General features: G+C 38.3%; 1 protein-coding gene across 3 annotated transcripts in view; it reads left to right on the forward strand.

Annotated features, from left to right (window-relative positions):
- The window catches only part of CDH13 (cadherin 13), a 448,971-nt gene that overhangs the window by 196,926 nt on the left and 236,148 nt on the right, over window positions 1-15,897 (forward strand). The window lies entirely within an intron of this gene.

Below are 15,897 nucleotides of genomic sequence, written 5' to 3' on the forward strand. Positions count from 1 at the left end.
GCTATATTAATTTAACAGAAATTCGTGTTCCAGCCTGATTTACAATATGTTATAATTATTTTCATGAGAATTGAAGTGATGAAAGCTCATTTCTACAAATAATAGTTTCCTGCAACAAACCCAGGTCCTCTATCTGTGATAACACCTCAAGCACAATGACCTTAAATAATCCCACAGTGCCCTCAGCACCACTGGTGTTATTTTCTGCTTCCTGACATTTCAAACTGGGATAAGAGGGAGCAGCTCCAGCTGACCTGGCTGGGAAATGAATATCCATGAATATCCATGAATATCCATGTGCAACATGGAGACTCTTCCTCCCTTTCTCCACAGGTGTCAGTGGGTCTTTTCACTTGCATTGCTACAATTTACGTTGAACTTGGAGGAACTTCGTGTCTTGGGTTGGTTTTGGACAAATTTGGGTAAAACTGAGCAAAAGGCTGAAAATGGATCAGAGAGCATCATCACTTGAATCCTGGGTTTTTTTGGGAGATCAGCCTAAGGAAGCAGGTGTTTGGCACAGCAGCCTTTCCTCAACACATCCTTTTCTACTTGAAAAGGAAGCTCTCAAATGGTACTGGAGATGCTGTTCCTGGTAGGGTTGGGATTTTGGTTAAATCAGTCATAAGCAGTGGGGAAATCATTAATTATGTAAAGGAAAAACTATAAGGATCTGGATGAATGTCATACAATGAACTGAACAGTACAGAGCATGATGAAATTGTGTAAACAGGAAAACATAATGAATCAACTCTGTTACTACTGTGCTGTTGGGTGAAGCTGAATTTGCTAAGGGTCACTGGAACATGAAAATCAATTTGTATCAATAGAATTTATTATACATATTATTTCTTTAAAAAAGGTCATATAATACCATTACTGAATTTTATTGATTTATTTTCTTTTGAGAATCCTAATTATTAGTTAATAAATTATAAACTTTAAAAAAACCCCAAACCCAATACAAACAGTTTTGTTTCCACTGGAGGTTCAAAAAGAAGGTTCTTCAAAATCCCCAACCTCCCTTAATAAAGTGAAAGTCCTGTTGAAATGGAAGAGTAAACTGAATTACTAACAGTAAAAGTTTTTTCTCAAGATTTTGAAAATCAACATTCCCTTCCAAGGGAGGCTGTGCCACTCTGCAGATGTTGTCAAAGGAAGGGGACAGGAGTCTGAAGGAGCATCCAAAGTGAAGTGTGAAGGGGAATGAATTCAGAGCAAACCAGAAAAAATTAATATTATAAACCAGCAAAGACCAAGTTTGAAGAGAGCTCAAAGCAGGAATTGTTCAGCTCCTGACTGTGCCATGGAACTGCTTGTGGGCCTTGGCTTCACTTGCACTGGAATGTGGGTGTCACATACCTCTCATTCTTTTTAAAAAGCACCTTAAGAAGCCTTGGAAAACATTAGGAACTACAACGGCCCCCTAAATCCCATTCCTGCACCAGGAGATCAGGCAAAGCCAAGATGTAGCAGCCACTGGAATGGATAAACCTTTGAATGATCATGAAGTGAACATCAATGTAAAGCTTTTGAAGGCAAATCATATCTCATAAATGTATAAAGATCCGTGGAGGACTCACAGGTGTGGATAAATCTGATCAATAAACCAAGAAACTTGGATTTCTCCACCGAGAGGAAATGACTCCTTCGGCTAAAAGAGATTGAAACATCAGCGTGGAAATAGATTTTCATAGGGAAGGTTTTACCAGGAGATATTTTCAAGGGTCTTTACAGTGATTTGTGCTGTTTAACACAACAAAAATTATCTGGCAAAGGAGACAGTGAGGTGACAAGAGTTTGCAGATCATCCCAAACGAGTCTGACAAGGAATGAAAAGCTTATGGTGTTGCAGAACGATTTAACAGCACCGAAGGATTGAGGCTGCTGATAATTTTTGTCAAGCATTGTGATATTCTTATAAATTGTCACAAGATGTAGAGGCCAAAGGGAAAGGGTGTCCTTGCTGTTATTCCTGATGGATTGAGCTCTGGAGTTGGTGTAGGATGGGACTGGTCACCATTAAAGGCAGAATCCAGACGTGTCCTGGGACTGACCCACGGCCAATCCTGTGTCATTTGCTGGGCATGGTTCACCCTCGAATTTCTTGTTATTTTTACTGCTCTTTGTAAAGGAAACAAACTGCAAAAAGATTTCAGGGGGGCTGCACAAATAGTTGCTTTGCAGATCTGTATTCCCACAAAGCACCTCAAGTTTAAGCTCTTGTTCTTCTCAATACAGTTTATATTACCCAAATGTATCTGGAAAGCAGAGAGAAGGGGGGGGAGGAATGTCTGACTCATTATTTGTCTTCAAATATTGCTTTATTATTTATAGAGTCATTCTGCATTTCAAAAGCATATTGGCAATGGTAGAAATAAAAAGCTGTTTCTGAAAGCAGTGAGATTTAAGTTACCAAGGCCCACATTTTCAGGGGAATTGAGGTGCCTCATTTCCTTCAGCCTGACAGTGTGTGTAGTCCACAGTTAGAACTGGGAGGTAAACAGTTACTTCTTCTGACATTTGTGATAATTTGGGCTCCTGTAGTGTAAAAGGAAGTATTATAATATCTGATTATTGAGCCACTCAGTCTTGGACTGATACAATCCCTGGAACAGACCCCCAGAAGCCTCTGGGGAAGCTCTGGGTGCTCCTGAGTATTGTGGAATTACTAGAGCTGCTCAGAGAGAGGTCCCTTGTCTTTGGGTGACTTCTTTTGGAGACAGGTGCTGTCTTGTATCGTAAAGGGCTCCTGGACTTTAATTTGTTTCCTTTCTGCCTTTCACACCTGTAATCAGGGCTGACAGACACACTGTTTACAGGTCAAATTGTCCTAATTTGTTGACTGTGCAGTTGCCTCTGGAGGCTGGGGGCCATTTGAACTTGGGCTTTTTAACGAGGTGATTTAAAGCTTCAGTTCTACCTCTTCCTTTCCCGGAGATGGGCTAAATTTAGCAACTAAATTTTCTGATATAATTTCTCCTAATATTTCTTTTCTGTAGATTTAGTTTACGACTGATACACCGTGTTGCCAATTGGAAATTCCTCAGTCAGGCCAAAGTGACAGATCTGGAGAAAATCAGTCCTAACTGATGAGAGATCTCTTTTCTTGCCTATTGATTTCTCTGGCTGGAATTGAAATGAATGATTCATAGTTGAACTGACTTGACTGTTCTTTCTAAACATCAATTTCAAAATGATCTCTGCTCTTCATATTAGCTGCTAATCCTGGGAATGTTTTACGAGCTTTCTGTATTCTAAACACAGTAAGTGTAGCCATAGAAACACACATATTAAGGGGATTTTAATTATTAATAACCTTAGTAGACTTTGTTAAATTATTTTGGTACCTCCACAATGTGTTGTTGACTAATTTTTTTTTTAAAAAAGTTCCTAATACCATTCAATACTTTTTTTTCCTTCTATTTGAGAATCGTGGTCACATGCCTTCAGCCTTAATTTTTGGTGAGATTTACACAACAAAACCTGATCCTGGGGAAACTAACCTGCTTCATTAATCTAGAGGTTTCTTTCATCTCATTAATGATTGCTACAGCTTTACCTGCATTTCCCTTAAATTAGAGGAGAGAAAGATATATATTTTAGCTTTACTTTTTCTTTCTGGGGATGGGTGCACTCTTGTGCTTCCATCCTTATAGATGTCAGCATATTATTGGGAGGATCTCCAAATATTTCAACTCTATTTTCATATGAGACACTAATATTTTAGATAAATTCAATCCTTTTTGCCTGAAAGTACAATATGAATGTTACTACATCGATATATTGTAAGATTAAAACAGGTGCAGTGTTATAAGTAACATACTCAATATTTGCTGTAATTAGATGTTTTAGACTTACTATAACTGCAGTTTAATAGAGGGAGGGAGCAATTGAGTACATCAGAAATATCTGGTAACTCTTTAATTTGTTCTAAATAATGGAACTAGGTTAATAATCTGTATAAACAGGTGATTATGGATTGGGCTATCTGTTGACACTGAGTTAAAGAAATGTCTATGACAACTGGGTATATTTTGGATTCCCCCCTAAGTGATTATAGATTATCACTTAATAATGTCACTATCAGTAAGAAGTTGTATGAAGTGGAAGCAGCCGGGAAATTAAATTATGTTTTAGGTTTTAGGTGTGTGTTCTCTTTACTCTTTATTAGCTGTAAGCCAGTGCCTTGTTATGGCTTTAAACCCAAGGCTGGGTTTTCAGCAAAGTGTAAAACCAAGGCCCAGAATAGTTGTGGCTGTTATTTGTGGCTAATAGTAGTTGCACAATAAAGCTGAGTCCTCCACAGGTGAAGCAGGTACTGGTTGGATATTTATATTTTTGCCAGCTTAAAATGCCACTGGAGACCTGTGTTTCTGTTTGCTTTCTGTTTTAATTCCACCATTAGAGGATAGATTGCAGATTTGTTGGGCAGAACAGCACAAAGCCCTGGTGTGAATCCACCTCCAAGGCCCTGTTGTGTCAAACATTACCAGAGCACAGATTAATGTGGCTTTTTCTCTCAGAGGCTGATGTGTCTCAGAGTGGCAGGACCAGACTATGTCACATTCATTCCTACTAAACCCCTTTGAACAGCTCTTTTTAAGACAGGTTTCAAATTGCTTAGGCTTGTCCTGGTAGATGGAACAGATCCTCCTCACCCCAAGCTCATCTAGAAGCAAGACCCTGTTGCTGCAAGAGAGGGAATTTCTTTCTAATATTTAAAATAATTTATACAAATATCCCACTTTTTTTTTTTTTCCCTCTGGTTTATTCAGTGTGAAGACTTTTGCTTCTTGAATGTCTCTGTTCTTTTTTTTCTTCAGTCTCAACTAAAGTGTCAAAATGATTTTTTTCCCACACTATTAGCACAGCCATTATCCACCAAACCCATGTACGTAACAGTTTCATCATTTAAAAGCTTAAACTTTCACAAAATCTTATTATTAGCTTTAACTAGTATTTTTTGACATTGAACAGTGTTATGGCAAGCAGTTCTGTGTGACTGGAAAGCATTTAATTTTGTCAGAGTTAGACAAGATAAAGCTGCTGCAGCCTGGGTAGTGTATTAATGGGTTCAATCTGGAGCCTCCTATAAAGATCTTCTTGATCTTTGGGAATATTTTCAACCCTCTAATAAATATTGGTTAAAATATCCAAAGATTACCATGTGTAATCTTTAAGGCAGCCATTACTACAGCTTTTCAAAAATTGTGAGGTTTTAGGTTTAATTTTTTTTTATTGTTGGAGCCTTTTTCACAAGTGGGCATTGCTGATTGTGGCAATCATTGCTTCATGTTGTTACATAGTAGGTTTATTTGTTAATTAGTGAAACTTGAGGAGAAGATCTGTATTTATCAATGCACTTTGAAAACTGGGAAAATGTTTTGAGGAATCTGCCTCACCTGGTATTTTTTTCTTGTGATGGTCAAGAAGACACTGGTTTGGCTGATTTCTTGCATAAGGCTTCTGAATCAAAGGGATTATTGAAAACTTTAAATACACTCATTCTGTGGATTATTTGTTATTTATTCCCAAAGAGATATCAGTAAATCTTATTTATACTATTTATAATCTGTCAGAGCTAAAACCAGGCAGTTGTTCAGTTCTTGCTGATATTCTTGATATCATTTCAATCCCACGTCAAACTGTGTCTGTAGATGCAGACACCAATCTTTGTCCACACACGCATATGTTAGTGCAGACAGATTTATACAAATATCTGTCTCAATAGGAGAAGAGACTAAAACAAAGACACCCTCAGCTTGGAAAAAAGACAACTTTTGGCTTGCTGAGTCAGAGAATGTGGATGTTCTGCGTGGTTAAATTTTATGGCTCAGCTTCTACTCTTTTGAGGAAGGAAATTCTAAAATCTACATGAATTATCGCGCTGAACCAGAGCGAGTGTTTTCGGCATAAATTAAGTTTGGGTAATTGGTGTTGTTGCAAAATTGAATTAAATAGTTGTGCAAGTTCAGAATTAGGTTTACTGAGCCATCTTGATGTGAGTAAATATGAATAATATCTTATTGTCTGTGATTTTGTGGCAGAGAGCCCTCGTAAAGGCACAAACAGGGCAAGACCTGTTTGCAGTCTACACACAGAGCAGGTTCTTGGTGCTCACCAGTAGGAAAAACCTTCTGATTTCATGATACCCACCAGAAATCTGTGATTACACTCCATCCACTTGTGGGCTTTTAGAACTTTATCGATAGTTTTAAATGTACACTCCAAAACCCCTCTGTATTTTTGTCAAGTACTTTGGAAAGAACAGATATTCCATGTTCTGGGTCTCTACGAACCCTTCAAGTTATTGTGTGTTTAGCATATGGTGTCTTTAGATATGGCATGCTTACACTGAAAATTAGTTAGAAATAAAACTGCCATGAAATACATGGTAAAACCTCCAGTGAAATTATCAGGATCAGAGATTTACCCTTCTTTTTTCTATATATTTAAGTAATGATTCTACTTTATGAACTGACTGCTGGCTTTACACAAACCGGGCAGGAAGCAGACTGGAAGGTGTTGCATTTGTGGTTTTTTAAATCTCTTTTCAATGGTAGTATGAAAAGGTTTCTTACTAGTACAATAGCTTAATATAATATTTTTCAAATTGCCTATTTTTAGATTAAAGAAAGACATTAGTGCTGTCATTTAATCACTATAGACTGCTTTTGTTTCAAGTTAGAAGCAGTCAAATTTCTCAAGGTGTACTTAAAACTTTCATTTGAGTATATAACCTTATCACTAGTTCCTGCCAAGTAGTTTTTGTGTTAGATCTCCAAACAGAGCCAAGGCAAAGGGGACCTGATTAAACAGAATTTACAGGAGACTTTTCTATTGACTCACAGACTTGGAGTTGAGGATGGTCACAGTGTGTCCCATGTTGTTGAATTGAAACTGTTTGCTAAAATGAACTTTAACATGTCCCCCAGTAACACCTGGTAGTAAATGAAGGAGGAGAGAGGGGTGGGAAGTCAACCTGAAAGTGCATTTGTGGAGATTTGGGTTTTAAATTTTGATATTTCTGTTTAAGACTTACTGTTTTCTTGTAGGTCTGTAAATTTAACAGAACAAAGTAGGGAGCCAAAAACATTCCCCAGAAGTATTTTTACAGCCATTTGTGCACCCATCCATGGAGGAAAATGGTCCAGGTTTGTGGTGTTAGTGGTGAGCTTGGATCTGGATGGTGCCTTTCCATGGGGATAAGTGGAATAAGACTTGGAGTCAGGACCTGGGAGTCAGTTGTCAAGAGTCACTGCGTGTTTTCGGAGATGTGCTGACAATACAGGCTCCCTTCTCATTTCCCTCTCTGACTTAGCTTAAAACATTTATTTGATCTGAAGTCAGGCTGAATATTATCCTTAGTGTGGGCAGGATTGTCCCCTAATTTTATACCTTTAAAGCCATCATTGTAGATGGGTCAGGATAGAGCTGAACAGTGGTTTTGTGTTACAAATGAGGAGGAAAAATCTGACAAAGCTTCTCTCTGCCACCCTTGAATTCATTCTAATTCACCCCTGTTCAAGTTCTGTATTCACATATATCTGAGTTTCCAATGAATTCTATTTTGTCTATTTTTACGGCGGTGAATTAGAACTAAATAATAAGTAGAGTAACATTAATTATTCTTTTTTTTCCCCTAAGGCTACTGCAGTTACAGGCGTGTAGGTAACATTGTTGAGCTGGTTTGTGATCATATTGTTAATTAAGGGGCCAATACGAGAAAATACAAATTATATTTACCACTCATGACTTTGTTACATTTCTGCCTATCATTTTTAATAAGTTGTAGCTACTTACAGATGTTTTGAACTGACATCTTAGATGAAAAGTGAGGTGGACTCATTGTTGAAACCTCAAATGAGTTTAGAGAACCAAAGTTAAAATCCTTTATTTACAGCATGAAGTATCATAGAGCACTGTTACTCATAGAAGTATTAAGTGCTTCATCAGATTAAAATGTTTAAAGTTTTAAATGTCCCAGATAAATGTCAGATGTTGTTGCCATCTGTCCTTGACAGAAGCACCAACATCTGCTGAGATGCAGACCTGTGACCTCTAGATAAGTTTCTATACACAGAAAAATATTTATCTTCCTCCTATGACCTTCCATGCACAAGACATGAGCCATGGATTTGTTTCCTAGGGAACTAGTGACTGAGGAAAATCTATAATTAGATCTGTGGGTTGCTTGCTACAAATGGGAATTGGGTGCTAAGCAGGTTCTTAAAGTGTCCAGAAGTATTAGATGGACTTGATGTGATGGAACCAAATTTAGCAAAAAATACCCTTCACCATGATATTTCTTTTTTAATATCTTCAATTGAAAAATTAAATACTTTTGATAGAGTACTTATTCCTCTGTGTTAATTTTAATTGCAAAATATTTTCCAAAGTCAAGACTCGGCAGGTTGCTAGTTAAAGCCAAAATAAAATTAGGCACAGTCTTCCAAAAAATTTCTTCAAATTAAACTGAGCCTTAATTTTCGAGAGGGGTTTTAGGTGAATCATTCTCATCAGCTTCATTTCTCTCACTTTACTACTCTTATTCACCTCCTCAGGTTGGCTCTGCGACTTCAGTGTCTTATTCTGCAATTCCAATTACTCTGCCCAGCTGGAGGTTCCCACTTAATCCAGGCCTTGATTTCTTTCTTTGCTGCTTGCATGGAGGATCTAAAGATAACTTCTGTAGCCAAATCCCACGGGCAGTAAATGTGGCTGCAGGGACAGGGGAGCAGCCAAATTTTTGGTATTCCTTGGCCGACCCAGGGCAGAGTTCTGCAGCCCTTCTCAGAGGGTTGGCTCAGCTGAAATGCTCCCCTGCTGCTCCCAGAGCTGGAGCTGAGTGCCCTGTGCTTGCTTGGATGCTGCAGGAGTGGCCTTGAGTAATGAATTAAGATTTTGATCTTATTCAGAATAAATAGTACAGTGAAATACCCCGGGAAGGTGCTGTAAATTGGGTCTGTTCTCTTTTCTCCCACTCTCTGTGCTTTCAGCTCCATGAGTGGTAAGAGCACATTGTGTATTCTGTCCCATGTCCTGAATTCTGCAATTACAGACCAATCCAGATAATCCATTTGTCTGTTTGTTTTTTAAGGGGATCTTTTGAGTTCTTCTTCATTTAATATTGTCAATCACAGTCAGATTTTTCCTAACTATGCACAGCTTTTGAGCTACTCCATCTGGCTGTCACTCAGAAGACAGTGCTCCTTGAATTCCTTCAATTAATAGGGTTTGCTAGTTAATAGCTTAAGTGGTAATTAAAATATGGTGATTAAATGGCTACTAAAAAGCCAAGTCAGCCAGTGAACTAACAAGATCTTCTGTGACAAGTAACACTTCTAGGTCCTCTTCCTTTGAGATCACAAAAAACTGTAAACTCTGTGCTGTCAGTAGGAGGATGTTGTTGTGTCCAGAATCCTGAGTTTGGAGAAATATATTTGGAATAGACAATTAAGAACAAGGGAAGTGAAAATTATTGCTAATGAATCTCCTTGCTCTTTACAAATCAAGAGTACAAGGGAGCTGAGAAATTACCTGCAACGAAAGATAACGCACATCTCGATGTGTTCATTGAATTCCTCTGCTCCCATCTATGAGCAGATGGTCACTGTTAGCTATTTATATGGGTTAAATCCTCACATTTAAACCCCTGCAACTGGTTCTTCAGGGGGAACTGTTGCATCTGTGTTCAGCTGCAATAATGAACCTCGGGCTGAAGGGCCCCACCAGTGCACGGGGTGCACAAATTCAGTTTGTTTCCCTTGAACACCTGCACATCCTACTGCAAAGTTGAGCTGAATTTTGTAAACATTTATGCATAATTAGGATGAAAAGCCATTATGTTGAGTAGATAGTTTTCTGGTTGAATATCAAATATCCCATTTGTGTTGATTATCCTAAAAAGACCTCAAAAATGGTGGAACAACTTCACCAGATTTTAATATGTTATGTCATTTTCATACATTAAGATATGTTGTTGAAATATGGAATTTATTAACCTCAGTGAATTTCAGCCTTAAAGTTGGTTTTAGTTGGTAAAATGTAATATTTGCCCTGGTGTAATGAAATCATAGTTGGTGTAGTACCTTTTATAGGATGTAGAGCCCAAGTCCAACAAAGATATTTCAATAAAGCCCCTGCTTTTCAAGCAGTGCAAGTTCTATTTCCTTTGTGTGTGTAAAGTTCTGAATGTGGTACCTGATAAGAATTCCTGCAGTTTTGTCTCCACTGCTTCAGGAGAGGAACATTTGTACCGTTTGCAGCCCCCAGTCAGTCTTGGAAACGTGCAGCAAAAATATGCTAAAGCTGTGTGTTTTAGTTCTCCCAATGTACTTCCTAAATTTGACACTTCCTGAAATGTTTTGCATGACAAAGCTCATAGTTAAGATGCTAAAAAGAGCCCTCTTGAGAATATTGTATGATTTTTCATTTTTGTGATTTGTTTAATTTCAATTGCCTGATTTGGTGAGTTCCCGTTTCACATCTCTGACAGTTGGGAGGAAAGTTTCCACCTTCAAGGTGTTGGTACACCCAGCACTCAATACTTCAGATATTCTATGCAGATATTAAAAAAGCTGCAATAAGACATGTGTTCCTGGGTTTTTTTGTAATTCATAAGAGTCTTAAGAGAACCAGTGCAAAAGAATGTAAGTAAAAAATAATTGTTAATCTTGTAATATGTTTTAACATATGTAATATGCTTTAAAATGTATGAGTGTATAAGAATAAATAACAAATAATCCACAGAAACAAACACAGGATGTAAACTTAGTTAAGGGATTAATGACATTGTGTTTAAAGTTTTAAGTAATCTCATTGATTGAGAGCATCATGCAATAATTCAGCCGAATCAGTGTCTTAAAATGCAACATTCAGACATTTTCCAGTCATGTGTTTCACCCAGTTAAAATTAAGTCTTGGGGATCTGAAATAGAAAATAGACCTTGAAAATTGTAAATAACCAAATTATGGCTTTCTTTACTGAGTCAAATCTGCTATCTGTATGTGTTTTTCTTTCTCCAAGAGACCTGTATATGTAAATTCTTATTGGGACTGGCAACAGCATCAAGCAAAATACTTGGAGTTGATGGCACAGAAACAATCTCTGCTCTAATAAATATAATTTTCCCCAGCTTTGGTTCCCCCAGAAACCAAACTCTTCACCTTAATTTTGTGTTCTGTTACCCTGGAGGTTGGGCCACTGTTGTATATTCAGATTGCTGGTTGAATTTCATTTTCCATTCTGTGTCCAAGGTTTCTGGAGTGCACAAATATTAGGATTTGAGTGAGTGACTTGCTGATTTCAGCTTTTCAGTGGAAGCACGTGGAGATGTTCACAGCTTTGAAAATCTCGCCTCATCCATAGGCTGGAGACTGAAAACTGATCTGGAAATGTTTTGAAATTTAAGACTCTGACATTGCCTGAGTTGTTGTACTGCACAAACATCTTTAGTTGCTGAAGTTTTCTTCTGCTGTTTACTTGAATTGTGGAAATATTGTTCATTCTTGTCTCCATCAGCTCAGCTGTTGTTTGAGGTGACATCCTGGATGGGCACTTGTCCATTTGTGTTTTGGTTGATAATATAATGTAGCTGAGAGCCAGGCTGTTTATGTTTGTGAACATGAAAAAGTGTTACCTGAAAGGTATCCTGTCATATACAGAGTGTTGGCTTTATCCCTAATTATCATGAACAAAGGACAGAGTTGCTCAGAAAAGCTTTATAATTTCTGCTACCATGATGAGAATAAATCACCAGGATTTTCTTGGCTATCACCTGTATATGGAGTGAATCTGGAGAAAACCAGAAAATCAGAGAGAAAGCAAAGGTCAGCTTTAATTAATGGAGATAGAAGTAATCATTTTTCTTGATAAATTAATAAATTCAGCAGATCATATGAATTCCTTTCTAGCCCCAGGTCTGGCATGTTCAGCTTGCAGCACCCAAGCAGGTTCTGTTGGTTAATGCTTTTGAATAACAACGGGAGTATTTTGCATTTGTTTTGGTTGAAAGAGTATTTGAGTCAGTGTGGAGCAGATGGAGCCTCTGACTGTAAAGAGTGATTTTCAGTATGGCAGGACAGGAAGTGTCTGTTTAAATATTTATACAGTATCTAAACAATGGGCCTAAACCATTGTTTTGCTCTTGTGGAACACAGTGATTAAAGGGAAAAAAACCCAGTTCGTCTTTAAATATTCCATGAATAAATTTGCCTCCTACGACACATGGGGAAGTGGGAAACACCAAAACCAAACAACCCTACATAAAATAATAATAAAAATAAAAAAACCACCAGTGAGACACTCTAACACTCTGGAATGAAAAGAACTGGAGCGTGAACCAAATATTCCTGTCTGAGGGTGGGATTTGTTTTCTAATTAAAAAGTGAAACTAATATGGTGCATCTCAAATTCACCTGGTGTCAAGAACTAAGAAATCATGGCAGTGGTTGAGGCAAATACATTTTAAAGAATGAAACTGGTAAAGGTGGATGATGCTGCTTAGGACAGATTTGCTGGGGTTGCAGAACTGTGAAGTTTCTCTCTGGGGGCACTGTGGGTTTTTTGTACTTCCATTTCTCTTCCTCTCTTGAGAACACTGATTTACTTTTGTGATAAACCCGTAACAACAGGGGGATCACATTGCAGAAATGAGTTTAGCTGCAAGGGATACATAATGTCAGCTGAAAAATAGCACTTGGGAAATATGTTTTGGCCATGGTTCAGCAAAAAGCAGATCCTGTCAGCTACGTAATGCTCTGTTTTCTTGAAAGTGTCTTTTAGCTGAGCAGAATCATAGAGTCTCTGCCTTTTTGGAAAATAAAAATGCTGCTCTGTCACGGTGTTATATCAGTGGCCCTGACAAGGCTGGTGTGGATCACTTCACTTCCCAGTACATTTATTCTCTGACATAACCTCGAGATGGGAAAAACGTGGGGAAGGGAGTGGCATCTAAGTCTACATCTGGGACTGTCCCCCGGGTCCTGGGTGAGGAAATAGCCTTCAATAGTCTCTATTATTGTGGGATGCTCAGCTGGCATCTCTTCTCTGTGCCATCTGCCCATGCAAAGTCAAGGCTGTTCTGAACTGTGAGATCAAAACAAGGGAAAATGAAACAGGTAGAAAGTGAGAACCTAAAGAGGGTATGACTGCCTTCCCCATATTCTCTGTGGGTGGGGGACAGGGTCTTGTGCTTCCTTAATGAACATCCCTAAGAATGAAGAGTCTTTCTATGCAACACTGTTGTGTGGAGCAGACATTTCCAATTTTAGAGCCTGCACTGAAGTTCCTGAAGCTGTGAAAAAAAAATGATGGAAATAACTGTTTCTTGTCGGGCCTTCAGGTAGCTGTAACTGTGGGATTTCATTTGTGCATTTCAGAAATGTAAAAAATGAAACCCCAAAGTAAACATTCCAACAGTAATAATCTGGCCTTGTTTTATCTCAGCCAGGAAATGGGGAGAGCATTGTTCTGCAAAGGCATTGTGAACAAGGACATTTTCATGTGTTTATGCCAGTGTTCAGAATATCAGTCTTGCCAGAGGAGATGTCAGGCAATCCTCCTGTTTTCTTCTTTGCTCTTGTTGAAGCACCAAACCATATGGCAAATTAAGCCTGATTTTTATTAAACTTTTCATTGTACTGAGCTTAGTGCGAACTGGGAAATGCACTTTCTTTGAACTATGCAGCCATTATATAAGCATCTTAATTAGGAGATGTTAATGTTCTCCCTTGTATTCCTGGGAGTTTGCAGCTCCCTCTTGTGGCTAATTAAGCGGTTTTAAGAATCTGGAAACTCCTTTTTGTGAGATGACAGCCATGCCGTGGCACACGGAGCAGCTCCTGGGCTGTGATAAAGCATCGAGCACAAGGTGCTGTGCAATAACTGGATGCACAGACATGTATGAAACACAGATAAAAGAGAAAGGTCTGCACAGAGTTGCACCCTGGATGTGACAGATCCCTGAAGCTTTAAAAAAGCTGAGTGGGCACATCCAGAGCAGCTCTGCTGGCTGGGAACTCTGTTGTTCCTGTACATTAGATGCTGCTCGAGTGGGGGTGAGCTATGGGATGTGTCAGAGCTCCAAGGAGTACAAATCTTTCAGGCACCACGTTGGGATGTCATGCAATCAAATTCAAGGTTAAGATCTTTGCTAGATTTGAAGTTGAGAAGAAATTTTCCTTCCAGTCAGGTTTTCAGGGCCCATTCTTATTCTTTCTTATTCTTATTCTTTCTTATTCTACTTCTGCCTTTCTGTCTGGCAGATTTTTGATAAATTCCCTTGCAGTGCTCAACATTTGTTCTGCTTTATTTCTGTGGCTTCTTAGAACTGGGGCATTGTGCCTATACTGAGTCTTAAATTTGTCATAAACAGGTAATATTTGATGGCTCTGGTGGAAATGGCTGTAGTGGAAACATCTCTGAGTTAGATTTTTGTGCTGGCCTGGGGCTGATTTCGGGCCTTTCAAATCACTGTTCTTATACTGGATGGGAAGGTGCACTTGGTTTGGAATAAGTCTCAGACATCAATTCATCTTTTTCCTAAAAAAGTGAGTAATGATCATGGCACTGCAAAGTCTCGAGCACAGCTTTGTGTTGAGAAAAACAGATGTTTTTAGGCTTTATGTAAAAAATACCAGACTGACCAGCAGGTAACTTTTCAGTAGGAGACATTAGGTTTCAATCTCATCACGAAACCAGAAATTGCAAAGTGACTTTGCCCTTTTGTCACCTGCAGTGTTGGTTTGGCATCCCACACTCAAAAATACACAAGGAAATTTCTTCCATTAGTGTTTCTGAGTGTTGGAAGGAGGAATTAAAAAAAAAAAAAAAAGTGAAACAGGTTTTTACTTTGAAATTTCTCCCATCCCCAAAGGGTTTGCGAATGGGAACTTTATCTCTGAAAATGCTGATTTCCTATTTCATAACTTGTGGCAATTTTTTTCTCAATTAAAATAAAGGAATAATGATTATGGAGTTAAGTCAAAAATCTCACTGCCCAGTAATCTGCAAACCAGTGTTGCTGAACCCACAGCAATAGGGCAGCAAACACTTATTTCCTCAGGGACATTATTAAACAACCTGCATATTTATTATCTCCAAATTGGAGCAGGTCCAGACTTCTAAGGCGACTTTTTCCCTTCCTTTTCCTGAGCTGTGATTCAGACCAGCATATAAATTTTTGGTTTAACGTTTCTGCAGAAATATTAGTGATGTGAAATTGCTGGAAAACAAAAGAACATGAAACAGCAGCGGGAAGGAACGAGTTGGCAAAATAGCCAGCCTTGAAGGGCGAGATTAATTGCTAATCCTTCAGATTCTGATGTACAAACACAAACTTCCAAAGCATGTAGCTTATAACCAACACTGTGTGGCTGTGGAAGTTTGTAAATGCTGCTGTCACGAATGTGAGACTGACTGGAAATCGGATTTTTAGGGATTTTTTTCTTATGGGAAATAAGGTGATGGTAACAAGGAGTTGTGTGTATATCTGTATGTACAAATTTGGGAAGTGTTCTAAATCCAACGGTGTGACTAAGCAGAGTTCTGGGCAGGATACTCAGATATTTGCATGTGGAGTTTTTTTCCCTTATTTTAAAATCCTGGGAAAGGAAGAGTGTAAAAAGGAATAAAGGGGGAAAAAAACCGACCTGAAAATAGTCTGTTTTGTAGTGACTAATGGCTAATAAAAAGGATGGACTAATTGGAAAATCTTGTGTGATGGCTCTCTGGTATGGTAAAAGTTGTTGTGAAGTGTGAAAGTGTGTTCCATGACAATCAGTACAATATATCTCCTTTCTTTTTTTTCTTTTTTTTTTTTTTTTGTAAGTTTGTGCTGGTTTTATCAATTTAACTAAAAAAATAACATTAAATAAAACATTAAATTCTAG

The sequence above is a fragment of the Pseudopipra pipra genome, chromosome 14 (genome assembly GCF_036250125.1).
Source record: "Pseudopipra pipra isolate bDixPip1 chromosome 14, bDixPip1.hap1, whole genome shotgun sequence".
In the NCBI taxonomy this organism is placed as follows: Eukaryota; Metazoa; Chordata; class Aves; order Passeriformes; family Pipridae; genus Pseudopipra; species Pseudopipra pipra.